Raw genomic sequence first — 14,019 nt, forward strand, 5'->3', positions numbered from 1 at the left:
ACTACACGAAATCCTACAGTATATGTGCTGCAAGATGAAGCACTTATGTGGACCTTAACAAGCTGTATTTCCCACTGTCCTTATCCTGCTCTAGTGTCAGATGTAAAGGGCTGACCAATGAGTAATTTGTATAAAGAAAAAAAGTGTTATCCAAGGAGCCAGGGTTATATCTTAATGGCCAGGACAGCTGACATTCAGTTAAGAAAAAGGTAAATTGCTCAGATACGAGAATTGGGTTTTTTTTTTTTTGTTTTCAGACACATAGCCTTCCCCAAGCATTCATCATTGTAAGTTATAAGACATTTTGCTTTAAAAAAAGGATGTCATTGCTATTTTCTCCCCCTTTGCTGCCTGTGGAGCTGGTTTCAGAACCTATTTAAATAAGGCCGAGAGGTTGACTTAAATGTGGTTTCTTGACCATACTTTGCACTGATCTCATGCAATGAGTGTGACCTGGGTCCTTCCTCCACCCTGTTCCAGATGTAGCTGAGAGGTAACAGAGCAACTTTGCATTTCCAAAAAAGGATAAATGTACCTCATTCAGACTGTAATAAGGCTGATATAGCATATAACATGTCAGAGTGGGGCATGACCCCAAAACTGGCTGAAAATGGGTTTATTCACTTTATACTTTCAGTAGCTTTTCTCAAAAAGGTAAAATTATTAAAGTTTACTCATCCAAGAAAAAGAAAAAAAAATCGGGCAAAAAAATAACCACTAGCAGGTGTTAATCAAAGTTACCTTGATAAGCATAAGGCAGTCACTGGCCAAAACAGCACTTGGTAGCAGGGCCACTGAAAGCAGCCTTTGCCCTCTTTCCTGCTGCTGTGCTTGTAGACTCACAGGACAATGTGGTACCTCTCCCTTCCCTTGGCTTGACACCCAGAGTGGTCACCCTGCTTGCCCACCCCTTGAGATAGCTCTGAGCATACATTTTGTAAACAAAAAATACAAAGCAGTTAAATAACAGAAAATGCCAACCAAAAGGAGGAGGGATATATTATAGACACCATCAAAGCCATACAAGAAAAAAAAGCATCCACTTTAAGAGGGATTTAAAATTTTGATTTGTTTTCAATGGAAATACTTTGGTAACTATACAACAAACTCACAAATTAACTGCTTCAAATATGGATATTGTATCTTGCCCTCCCCCCAATACCGAACTTCTCTCAGCAATTTCCTACAAACACTCAGACTTATTCCTTAGAAATCCTTCAGTCTGATCTACCTACAACTGATGTTTCTTTTTAAATGACTTTATCAACTCCACATTTAAATATTTAATGTATTACAAGTCCAGAATCTGGATGAGATACAAACATTCCATTCTACCTGGTTCTCTTTCTTGGGCTGTACGAAAGAAATTGCTACTTTTCTGGTAAGGACAGAAAATTGCTAGGTGACGTAATGAACTAACCAGTACACATTTATCTTTATCATAGCTGGTGCTTTTTATTTTCTGGAAATGAAGGTGCTAGTGTTCACATATGGGACCATCCTTTTGAGGGGAGAGGCAGCCTACAACTAGACAGAGACAGAGAAAGAGCCTAGGAAAAGACAGCACTGCAAATTGTACACCATCACTGGCAGCCCAACGCACGGCACTTATTGGGAAAACAAACACTTGGATTACTATAGATCCCTACACAGAAAATACACCCTAGCAGACTACATCACCTCAATCACAGACGTAGACCTTCACCTAAAATAAAGTGACTACATATTATGAACAAAAATATACAGACAGAAACAACTGGAAACGCCAAGAAGCCATTATCTGCAAACAAGGCAATACTGCTGAAAAAGAAACAAATGCATTTCCTCCTGTTCTGTGCAAAATAAAAAAAAGATGCTAAACATTAAAAGTCCCAAAGCTGACAGCTGAATCATTAAACTAAAAATAAAATGCTTTTACTCTCTGCCAGTGTAGTTTGGATATTCTGGCCCTAACTTAATGCCCCCACCCAGTCGAGGGCTCAGCAACCCCAACATAAAACTTCTCTCCTCCTTCAGTCGCCCCACTGTAATGCCTCCCTCTCCCCTCAGGTTTTATGCTAGGCCCCAAGGAAAGAGAAGGGGAACTCAGCTCCAGAATAAGAGGGTCCCTCATCTCCCGGGCTCAGCCTTAATCATTTTCTCTCCTCAAGCCTGCTTGTCCAGGTAGCAGTCCGTACCCACCCCCGCCCCGGGATCAGCACTCTCCCTCGGGAACGGAACTCCAAGTCCAGCTGTTTCAGCAGCAGTGGCAGAGACTTTTGGGAGCCAGCGCGCAGTCACAGCTCTATCCCTGCAGGACAGCTCTCGAGCCGGAGGCTTAGCAGCTGCATCCTCTCGGGAGGGGGTGGGGGGGGGGGGCAATCTGAGCAGATGGCGGACTAGGTGCCGGTTCTTAGTACCGGCGTGTACAACAGCTTGAAAAACAAAAAGCCCCGATCGTAACCACGTTTTCCCAACTTGCACTAATCCGCATTACTAAATGCCTTCCTCTGGTAATCTGCTGAATAAAAGGAAAAGTTTAGAAGAAAAAGGGGGGGATCCAAGATGGCCACTTAAAAGGCTGCCTCTGCTCCAAATTCCGGACTTCAGTGGCTTGCCTTCTTTAAAGTTGGGAGTCATAGCGCAGGATAAAGGCAAGATGGGGAAGGGGAGGCTTCTCCAGCGATCCCCACCCCCCCAGCTCAGCGACGGCAGAGTTTGAGGACGGAGCACTTGTTACACCAACCTGTTCCTGCGCCCCTGGGTTCCGTGGTCGGCATTGTGCGGGAGGCAGGCGGCCGCGCGGAGGTTTCGACGAGGCGAAACTCGGTCACTCCCCGACCGTTGCGGAGCTCTTCGGCAGCCTCACTGGAAGCGGGAGGCTCGGCGCTCCTCGAGCGAGGGAAGTCGCCGCCGCCGCTGCTCCCGCCAGGCCAGAGCAATCGACGGCAGAGAGAGAGAGAGAGAACGAGCGAGCAGGGAGGAACGTCGAAGCGGGGCGGGGGCGCTGCAGCTGCGGAGGGAATGCCCTCGAGGCGAGCTTAAGACTGCAGGGGGCGCGAGGCGCTCCTCGCTGGCAGCGGCTCACCACGGACATGCACGTCAGCGGGGAGCTCGGATCCACGGCTTCATCGGGGACTTCTGTGGAATAGGATGGTCGATTGAAGACGAAAATGTTACGCACCAAACACTTTGCAATCTTGCAGAGACCCTCAGCTGATATTTGAATTACCGTTTTTTAGCTTTTCCCAAAGTTCCACTAACTTCTCCCTTACGTAGATTTAAGAGGTATCTTCTGGGCCTCTTGGGCATACTAGTGATGTCAGTCCACCGCCATTGCCCCTGTATTTGTTTAACCTACCAACAAGAGGTCTCAGACCCATGGCCCACGACTGTCCAGGGATAGTTTGAACTTGCCCATATTAAACAAAGGGTCCTACAGGAAGGCAACGACCGTCATCATATGTTGGGTTTATTTAATATTCTCCCAAAACGGGGACAGTATGCTGTCCCTCGACTTCTGCAACAAGCATTTTTTTTGTTAGGGCAAACAATTTAGGTTTTCCCACACAGCTGTAAGGCGACACAGAAGGACAATAATACTACCAATACGTTAGGAGGTAGTCTCTCACGAAGGTAATTAGACGTTGTCTTTGTAAATATTTGATTAAATAGTCAGATGGGAAGGTTAAACGGCATCTAAGACTTTTTTTAAGATATTTATTTATTTATTTAATAGTTTTTTTATACCGACCTTCATAGTAAATAACCATATCGGATCGGTTTACAATTAACAAGAAAATAACTGGGGTAACAATTCAAGTACAGCAAAAAACAGTAGGTAGGAATGAGTCAAAAAGTTACAATCAACAGGGTAAGAGAACTTGGAAGCTTGCAACAAGCTGCAAAGAAGATAAGGCAGGAAATAAATATGAGGTGATACCATACGGCGTACGGGTTAAAGCATAATGGTGCTTTAACCTGGAGGTGTCAGAGTCCATTAGTGAGTGTAATCACCACTATAATTATATATAATATATATTAGTGAGTATAATATAATATATATTAGTGAATATAATATAATATATATTAGTGAGTGTAATCACCACTAAAAGATATGAAAAACCCAGCCATACCGGGGAAGAAGGGATGCAAGATCATGGGGTGATCCAGCATTATCACTTTTAGAACCATAAAAGCTCGTCAGGTTATAATAATAATCTTCTAGATGGTTAATAAGAATAAAAAATAGATATTATCCCTGCGTTCTTGAAGCTTTTTTTTTTTTTTATATAAGGAGACATGGGAAATAATAAATGACCTTGAGGAATCCGACCACAATTGTTAAGGGAGTGATTTTTTTTTTTCTTACTAAGATGTTTTCCATATCTAACATTTAAATGCAGATTAAAAAAAAAATAAAACAAACCAAAGTTTGAATAAAAAGGAAATCTAGGGAGCTTGTAGAATCTCAGGATTTTTGGTTCTCCACATAACCTACAAAATTTCTAGGATATCCAACACCGCTGTTAAGCATACACTCCACTCCCCTCATTAGCTAATTCATGTTCATTTGTTGCTTTGGTTAGTTTCCTTACCCCTATATTGCTACAGAATTTTTGGTTCTGGTTTTAAAAAAAAAAAAGCAGTAAGTAGAAAAATAGCACCAGTCCATCCATCAAACAGTTACTATGGCCTTGGGATTCTGCAAAAAAAAAATTGCAGGTACTACCACTAAGTGCTGAAATCTTTACAAAACAGATGCTTTTTTTTTAAACTGTTATGCAAGACAGATTCTGAAAAACAATTACCTCTGGAAAAAATATTTAATGCACTATATTAAATCTTCATCTGTCAAGCTAGCCAAGAATAAATCACAACACAAAAACTATATAAACACACCAAATGGAACTAGACACAGTTCTGAATTCCGCTGAGAAATTAACACATTTAAAGATTTATGCTAACAAAAAAAGATTTTTATATATAAAACATGATGGCAGAGAGACTCTACCCAGCCCATCCAGTCTGCCCATGCACATTTGCTCAGCTTCATACAATAGTCCTTCCCTCTCCTTCAGAGATACTCTGTGCTTGTCTCATGTTTTCTTGAACTCTGTCACTGCCCTAGTCTCCACAACAACCTCTACAGGGAGGTTCTTCCATGCATCCAGTACCCTTTCACCCTCACTCCAGAATCTTCCTTCTGTTGAAAGAGGCCTGGCTCCTGTGCCTTTCTTCTTTGGAAATATTTAACTGTTCCTCCTCATACTTCCCCTTTCGCGTATGCCTGTTTAGATCTGCCATATGCTTTCCGATGAAAACCACTGACTATTTTAATAGCTGGCCCCTGAACAGACCATTTGGTTTAGAGTGGCTTTGGGTGACTTATAAATGACACTTACACAGACCAGTATGCATTTAAAGTACATTTTCAAAGTCACAATTCATTATTTTTCTGTATTTTTTGTAAAATTAAAATAAACTGAAAAATGCTGCTTGTGTAAGTATTCAACCCCTTCAGGCTAGTACTTTGTAAAATCACCTTTTGCTGCAATAACAGCTTTAAATTTTTTTATTTTTTTTTTGGGGGGGGGGGGGGGAGATAAGTTTCTACCAGCTTTACATACTGGGAGTAATTTTTGCCCATTCTTCCTGCCAAATTTGCTCCAGATTGTTTAGGTTGGTTGGATGATGCTTATGAATTGTAATTTTCAAATAGTGCCACAGATTCTCAGTTGGATTAAGATCTGGATTTTGACTTGGCCATTGTAGAATAGGCACCTTTTTGTTGTTCAATCACTCCGGTGTTGCTTTCGCCTTGTGCTTGGAATCATTCTCCTGCTGAAAGCTGAACTTTCTCCCAAGTTTGGGGTGTTTTTTTTTAGCAGACTGAAGCAGGTTGTCTTGCAGAATCTCCCTGTATGTTTTACCATCCATTTGTCCTTCAGTTTTAACAAGATGCCCAATCCCTTCAGAGGAAAAGCATCCCCACATGATGCTGCCACCCCAATACTTCACTGTTGGGAGGGTGTTTGCTGAGGAATAGCAGTGTTGAAAATGCAGCTGGGCGCAAACCTATCTCATCTGACCATACAACCTTATCCCTCATTTTAGTTGGGTCACTCTGATGCGTTCGGGCAAACTCCAGCCATGCTTTGATGTGGTTTTTCTTCTGTAATGGCTTCTTTCTAGCCACCCTCCCATTCAGGCCAGTTGTATGCAGTGCTCTTGATAAGATTCATTGGTGCACCTCCACTCCAGCCTCAGCCACTGAACTCAATAGCTCCTTCAAAGCAATTTTTGGCCTCTCTCTGGCTTCTCTCAAGTCTTTCTTGCTCTGACACTGAGTTTTGAGGGTTGGCCTTGTCTAGGCAGTGTCTGGCTGGTATGATACAGATTCCATTTCCTCACAATTGATCCAGTAGTACTCACTGGGATATCCAAGCACTTGGATATTATTTTGTAGCCTTTTATTTATTTAACAGCTTTTCTATACCGACATTAGTAGGCACATCATATCAATTTACATCAAATAAAAGATGGAAAATACAATGAGCGGGGAAAGGTACAACAAAAGGCAACCGTAGTGCAACAATGGTGCTGCAACTATAGGAGGCAGTAAGGGGAGAAAGAGAACTGGAGTAGTAAAGCAAATGTTGCTTACCTGTAACAGGTATTCTCACAGGACAGCAGGATGTTAGTACTCACATATGGGTGACATCACAGGATGGAGCCCAATCACGGAAAACCTCTGTCAAAGTTTCCAGAACTTTGACTGGCCCCTACTGGGCATGCCCAGCATGGCACTAACCCTGCAGCCAGCAGGGGTCCCCCCCCCCTCAGTCTTATTTGATAGCTACAGGCAGTGCTGAAAAAATAAAACAACAAAACGTTACGAACCCAACACCGCAGGGTGGCGGGCGGATTTCGTGAGGACTAACATCCTGCTGTCCTGTGAGAACACCTGTTACAGGTAAGCAACATTTGCTTTCTCACAGGACAAGCAGGATGGTAGTCCTCACATATGGGTGAGTACCGAGCTGAGGATGTCCGAACATGCACCAAATGTACCCAACAGCGTGCAACAGGCACAACAACTGGGGTGGAATTTGGTAGAGGGCATCTTGAACCCCACCGGGCAGGCGGAAGGGTGTTGGTACGTCACATTGGAAATAGGTTACGCAGGACAGATTGGCCGAAGGTGAAATCTTGTCTTCCAGCTTTGTCCAAGCAATAGTTGGCTGCAAAGGTGTGTGGAGAGAACTCCAGGTGGCAGCCCTGCAAATGTCAGGAAGCGGCGCCGATCGCAGGTGTGCTACTGAAGTCACCATGGCCCTCACAGAGTGTGCTTTAACGTGGTCTTGGAAAGGAATGCCTGCTTGCTTGCTGATAGCAAAAAGATATGCAGTCCGCCAACCAGGAGGAGAGAGTCTGCTTACCCACAGGTTGCCCTAATTTGTTGGGATGGAAAGAGACGAATAACTGAGTGCTCTTCCTGTGGGCAACAGTACGGTCTAGGTAGAACACTAGAGCCCGTTTACAGTCGAGGGTATGCAGAGCCTGTTCCCCTGGGTTGGAGTGGGGCCTGGGAAAGAAGATAGGTAATATGATGGATTGATTAATGTGAAACTCCGAAACTACCTTAGGCAAAAACTTAGGGTGAGTGCGGAGTATCGCCCGGTCCTGCAGGAGTTTAGTGTAAGGCAGATAGGTAACTAGGGCCTGTAACTCACTAACCCTGCGAGCTGAAGTGATAGCCAAAAGGAAAATCACTTTCCATGTGAGATATTTTAGGTCACAGGAGTGAAGAGGTTCGAATGGTGGTTTCATGAGCCGCCCGAGAACCAGATTAAGGTCCCAAGAAGGGGCCGGAGGACGTAAAGGTGGCTCGATATGGAGCAAGCCTTTCAAAAAACGAGTTACGAGGGGTTGTACCGATATAGGGACATCCCCGACACCTTTATGGAAGGCGGCTACCGCACTGACATGCATTCTGATGGAAGAGGTCTTTAGACCTGATTCTGATAAATGCCAGAGATAGTCCAAAAACCTTGGGATTGGACAGGAAAAGGGATCAAGGGACTGCGAGGTGCACCATGATATGTACCTTTTCCATTTATAGGAATAAGATTTTCTTGTGGAAGGCTTTCTTGAAGCAATCAAGACACGAGAAACCGAATCTGAAAGGTTAAGTGGTTGAAGAATTAACCTTTCAACATCCATGCTGTCAGGGGCAAGGCCTGAAGATTGGGATGGCATAGACATCTGTCGTTCTGAGTGATCAGAAGTGGGTGCGTTCCCAAGGGAATGTGCCTGCGGATGGAGAGATCCTGGAGTATGGGAAACCACACTTGGCGTGGCCAGTAAGGTGCTATCAGGATCATGGTTCCCATGTCCTGACGGAGCTTCACGAGAGTCTTCGAGAGAAGAGGAAGTGGAGGGAATGCATAAAGCAGACTGGCTGCCCACCAGAGGGAGAATGCATCTCTGGGCTGAGAGCGCTCGCTCCAAATGAGGGAGCAGTAATTGTCCACTTTGTGGTTCTGAAGGGACGCAAAGAGATCTATTTGGAGATGACCCCATTGCTGGAAGAGAGAGGTCGCTACCGAGGGATTGAGAGACCACTCGTGCGGTTGGAAGACACGACTCAGTTTGTCTGCCAAGACATTGTGCACTCCCGGCAAATAGGTGGCCCTGAGGTACATCGAGTGGGAGAGCGCTTCCGCCCAAATCTGCGCAGCTTCCTGATACAGACGGAAGGAGCCTGTGCCTCCCTGCTTGTTGATGTACCACATGGCCACCTGGTTGTCCATCTGAATCAGGATGACGTGATTTGATAGGCAATCCTGAAAAGCTCTGAGAGCATATCGCATTGCTCGAAGCTCCAGGAAATTTATCTGGTGTTTGGCTTCCTCTGGAGACCAAAATCCTTGTGACTGTAGATCGTTCACATGAGCTCCCCACCAGAGGTTGGAAGCGTCGGTGGTGAGAATGAGTTGAGGATCTGGTAGGTGAAAAGGCAGTCCCTGGAGGAGATTGTTCTGATCTTTCCACCAGGCGAGAGACAGAGTGCGTCGGTGATGTGGACAATGGTTGACAGAGGCTGAGTTGCTTGAATCCATTGTGATCTCAGAGTCACATGCAAGACTCTCATGGCCAGGCGGGCCATTGGTGTGAGATGAACTGAGGATGCCATGTGTCCGAGAAGGACAAGGAATTGCTGAGCTGTTGCTGTATACTGAGACTGCAACTGATGAGCGAGGGACACGAGGGTTTTCACTCGTTGTTGAGGTAGAAAGGTTTTTGCCTGTAAGGTGTCCAAGTCTGCTCCAATGAACGACAAGGTTTGAGATGGGACTAAATAGGATTTCTCATAATTTACGAGAAATCCTAGAGAAATTAGAGTGTGTAGGGTCAAATTCAGGGACGATCAAGTGGCTTGCTGGGTTGGGGCCCTGATTAACCAGTCGTCTAGATAGGGGTAGACATGAACCCCTTCTTTCCTGAGAAAGGCTGCGACAACCACGAGACATTTGGTAAAGACTCGTGGTGCCGATGCTAGGCCGAATGGAAGCACCCGGTATTGATAGTGCCTTAGGCCTATTAAAAACCTGAGGTACTTGCGATAAGTGGAGCTATCGCAATGTGGGTGCAAGCGTCCTGGAGGTCCAGAGAGCAGAGCCAGTCTCCTCTTTGTAGAAGAGGTAGAAGCGAGCCCAAGGTTACTATCTTGAACTTTTCCCACTGGAGGTACTTGTTGAGGGCACGTAGGTCCAGAATTGGACGAAGCCCCCCGGATCTTTTGGGGATCAAAAAGTACTGGGAATAGAACCCTATGCCTTTTTGCGAGAGAGGAACGGATTCTATTGCCCTTAACTGGAGAAGAAGGGAAACCTCCTGCTCCAGAAGGACAGAGTGGTCGGTTACTCTCCACACTTGTAGAGGTGGTGATTCCGGTGGAAGAGCAAGAAAGTTCAGGTGGTAACCCTGAGCAATGATTGCTAGCACCCATTGGTCGGTTGTGATTGATTGCCACATGCCGTGAAAGTGGCACAATCAACTTCCCACTGGTATGCCTGGCAGAGGAATCAGGCTGCTACTCTCCAAGGGAAAGTCAAAAACCTGAAGCAGGCCCCGGCTGGGGAGCTGCTTGTGGCTTTTGCTTCCGGGGCTGGCGAGGCTGAGATTTTTGATAAGGCCTCGTAACTCGGGACCTTGTTGGTGGAGGATAGTACTTCCTTAGGCGGAAGAATGACTTTAGAGTCCTTCTTGAAGGGCTGTCTAGAAGGGAAGTCAGACGGTATCGATGAGAGCTGTTTGAGGGTCTCATGATGGTCCTTTAATTCAGCCACTATTTGCTGAATCTGTTCACCGAACAGATTATCTCCTATACAGGGCAGGTCAGAGAGCCTGTCTTGTACTTCTGGGCGAATGTTAGAAGACTTGAGCCAGGCCCAGCGTCTTGCCGAAATGGCAGTTGCAGACACTCTAGTGGAGGTGTCGAAGATATTGTAAGCTGTTCTTATCTCATGCTTTCCTGCCTCAAACCCCTTGTTGACAAGGATTTGAAGATGTTCTTGGAATTAGTCAGGCAGGGTTTCAGAGAAGTCCTGTATTTGCTTGAAAATGACCCTGTTGTATTGGGTCATGTACAGCTGGTAAGAAGCAATCCTGGAGATGAGCATGGCCCCTTGGAACACTCGTCGACCAATATTGTCTAGGAACTTGTGTTCCTTGACAGGAGGGGTAGAGGAGTGAGGCTTCGTCCTTTTTGCTTTCTTTTGAGCTGATTCTACCACAACTGAGTGGTGGTCAAGCTGAGATTTTTGAAAGCCAGGGGCTGACTGTACTAGATAGGTAGTGTCAGCCTTTCTGTGTACTGGGGCAATGGATCCAGGATTTTCCCAGTTCTTTTTGAGGAGGTCAAGAAGAACTTGATGAATGGGAATGGAAGTGATCACTTTAGGGGCATCCAGGAACTGGAGAAGCTCCATCATCTGGTGCCTATCATCTTGCTCTGTCTGAAGCTGAAAAGGGACCAATTCCGACATTTCTTTCACAAAATTAATGAAAGAAAGGTCCTCTGGAGGAGAACGCTTTCTACTTTCAGTAGGAGAGGGAGGTGAAGGTAAGTCATCAGTGTCTGTGGAAGTATCATCACCCCAGGTGTCATAAGGATCAGCAGGCTGACCTGTAGGATGAGAAGGGGGTTGGATACCCGAAGGGCCAGGCTGAGGCTCCGAGAAAATCGAAGGAAGCACCGGGGGCACCGTGGACGCCTTGGGGGGCATCGGTGCCGGCATCGATGGCGCCGATGTGCGTATCGCCCCCGATGAATGAATCTGTGGCGAGGGACGACATGGCATCGATGGCCGAGGCAATACCCCTGAAGGAGGAATGCGGAACTGTGTTTCTCCTCCCGATGAAGCTGTCATCGGGGAGCGCACCGGAGCCATCGGAGACCCAGGAATCACTGGTGGAAGGGCAGTCATGAGCGCCTCCATCTGGGATAGCAGCGGTGCCAGCGCTGCTGGAATTGGGTCGGTGACCGGTTCCACTCTCGGTGCCGGTGCCGGAGGACCCTGGAGTCATTGCATCGCCTTGTCGATGGCCTCCTGGACCAGCCAGTCCAGTTCTTCCCGGAGACCTGGGGCAATCAGCCCCGGCTCCATGACGGAAGAGGGAGGCTGAGGCACAGTCGGAGGGACTACCTTTACAGGCGGAATCCGACTCCCAAACCCCGATCGGGTGAGGGTGGCCTCGATGTCCCAGTCGCAGGAGTGGTCGGTGCCGTTCCTGGACGGGGCTTCTTTGATGGTGGCTCGGACGGTGGCGACGTCGATGATTTCGCTCCCTCGACAGTCTGAGACGTACGATGCCGATGGCGATGTTTCTCCCTACGAGCCCCTCGATCTTGAGAGGGAGAAACGGGAGTCGATGGCCGTGAAGACGTCGATGGCGGGCGGTCACCGGACGGTTGTCGATGCTAATGCGACTTCGACGGTGCCGGTTCCGATGACGTCGATGCGATGGACGGCGTCGGGGTGTGAGCATGGAAAAGGAGTCCCATCTTCTCCATTCTGGCTTTGCGACCTTTAGGTGTCATGAGGGCACATTTGGTGCAAGTCAGGACATCATGCTCACGGCCTAAACACATTATACAGACTCCATGAGGGTCTGTGATAGACATGGTGCGAGTGCAGTCCGGGCACAGACGAAACCCCGACGCCATGGCCATAGAAAAATCGAGCCACGGTACAGTCGACGGCCAGTAGGCCGTGAGGGCCAAACTCCACGGTAATCGACGAAAAACGGTGAAAAACTTACCGGAGTACCGCAGCCTGAGAAAAGTTAGAGGAGAGACCCCTGTGGGGCAATCTAATTTTAATTAACTCCGTGAGGAAAATTCCTGTCAGGAATCTCTTCAGAGCTCCTAAACCGCGAGGCTACTGCTGCGTGGAAAAAAAGAAGACTAAGGGGGGACCCCTGCTGGCTGCAGGGTTAGTGCCATGCTGGGCATGCCCAGTAGGGGCCAGTCAAGGTTCTGGAAACTTTGACAGAAGTTTTCCGGGTTTGGGCTCCATCCTGATGATGTCACCCATATGTGAGGACTACCATTCTGCTTGTCCTGTGAGAACATGTTAACGTAATAACTCAGAGGGAGAGAGGTTAACAGTTAGGTGATGAGGTGACGTGATGAAGGACGTGGCGTGACGAAGTACATGGAACTAGTCTGGATAAGCCTGGTGGAAAAGCCAGGTCTTTAGCATTTTCTTGAATTTGAAGGGACAGGGCTCAAGGCGGAGGTTTGTAGGTAGGGCATTCCAATGAGTGGGGCCAGCAATTGAAAGGGCGCAATCCCTAGTTGAGGTGGGCATTCTTGAAGGATGGGATGTGCAGGGTACCTTTGAGGTTAGCTCTGGTTGGGTGGGAAGAGTGTGTGTGTCGGAAAGGTTCATTGAGCCAGGTGGAGTTGTTTTTGTATATGGCTTTGTGGATGATGGTGAGGGTCTTGAATAAGATGCGTGATGGGATAGGGAGCCAGTGGAGGTCTTTTAGGAGAGGAGTTATGTGGTCTGATTTGCGTGCATTCATGATGGTTCTAGCGGTGGCGTTCTGTAGCATTTGGAGGGGTTTGATTGTGGAGTAAGGGAGGCCTAAGTATAAGGAGTTGCAGTAGTCCAGTTTGGACGAAAGGGTTGCTTGAATGACTGTTTTGAGATCGTGGATATGGAGTAAAGGTTTGAGGTTTTTTTTATAATATTAAGCTTATAGAAACCTTCTTTGTTATGTTTATATAAGACTGAGTTGATGTGTTTTTTGAGGTTTAAATGTTGATCAATTAGGACACCCAGGTTTCGTACTGGAGGCTGTGAGGCAAAGGAGATGGCAGCTGGGTCATTATTTGGTGGGAGCTTGAGTATTTGGTGGCTGTGGATAAGGAGCAGTTCAGTCTTAGAAGAGTTGAGGGCGAGGTGGAGGTTGGTGAGTAGGGAATTTATTTATTTATTTGTTAAGTTTTATATACCGTTATTCGGTTGAGCCATCATAACGGTTTACAAAAGTATACATTTATCTTGTAACTGAGCAGCAATATGAAAGTTAAACATATTCTTAGCAGTTGAGTAGCAGTAAAAACCATTTAAACCATTAATGGAAGTGAGGCATTTCTCCCAGAGTTTTAGTGTAGTGTATGGGCATAATGATTTGTACATCATCTGCATAGAGATAGAATTTGAGGCCCAGTTCAGATAGAAGCTGGCATACAGGCAGGAGGTAAATGTTAAATAGGGTGGAGGAGAGGGAGGAGCCTTGGGGGACTCCTTGGGTGAGGGAGAAATATGTGGATTCTGAATTGCCTAGTTTTACAGAGAATTTTCTATTAGAACCAGAGGAGGGCTGCGCTGGATATGCCAATATCGGTTATGCGGGAAAGGAGAAGATTGTGGCTTATCGTGTCAAAGGCTGATGAGATGTCAAGGAAGGCAATGATGAAGCTATGACCTTGGTCTAGGCCAGTGAGGAGGACGTCTGTGA

At 46.4% G+C, this 14,019-nt stretch overlaps 1 protein-coding gene across 4 annotated transcripts in view; it reads right to left on the bottom strand.

Annotated features, from left to right (window-relative positions):
• The window catches only part of NCOA3 (nuclear receptor coactivator 3), a 333,167-nt gene that overhangs the window by 279,008 nt on the left and 40,140 nt on the right, over nt 1-14,019 (bottom strand). For 2 of the 4 annotated variants that reach the window (XM_029613910.1, XM_029613912.1), the window contains exon 1: nt 2,726-2,935. The exons of 1 other annotated variant lie outside the window; for it this stretch is intronic. The gene's annotated coding sequence lies outside the window, so the exon portion shown is untranslated. Of the gene's footprint in view, nt 1-2,725; nt 2,937-14,019 lie in introns of those variants that run through there. One more of the 4 variants, XM_029613916.1, reaches the window with a different exon arrangement.

This window comes from Rhinatrema bivittatum, chromosome 8 (genome assembly GCF_901001135.1).
Source record: "Rhinatrema bivittatum chromosome 8, aRhiBiv1.1, whole genome shotgun sequence".
Classification (NCBI taxonomy): domain Eukaryota; kingdom Metazoa; phylum Chordata; class Amphibia; order Gymnophiona; family Rhinatrematidae; genus Rhinatrema; species Rhinatrema bivittatum.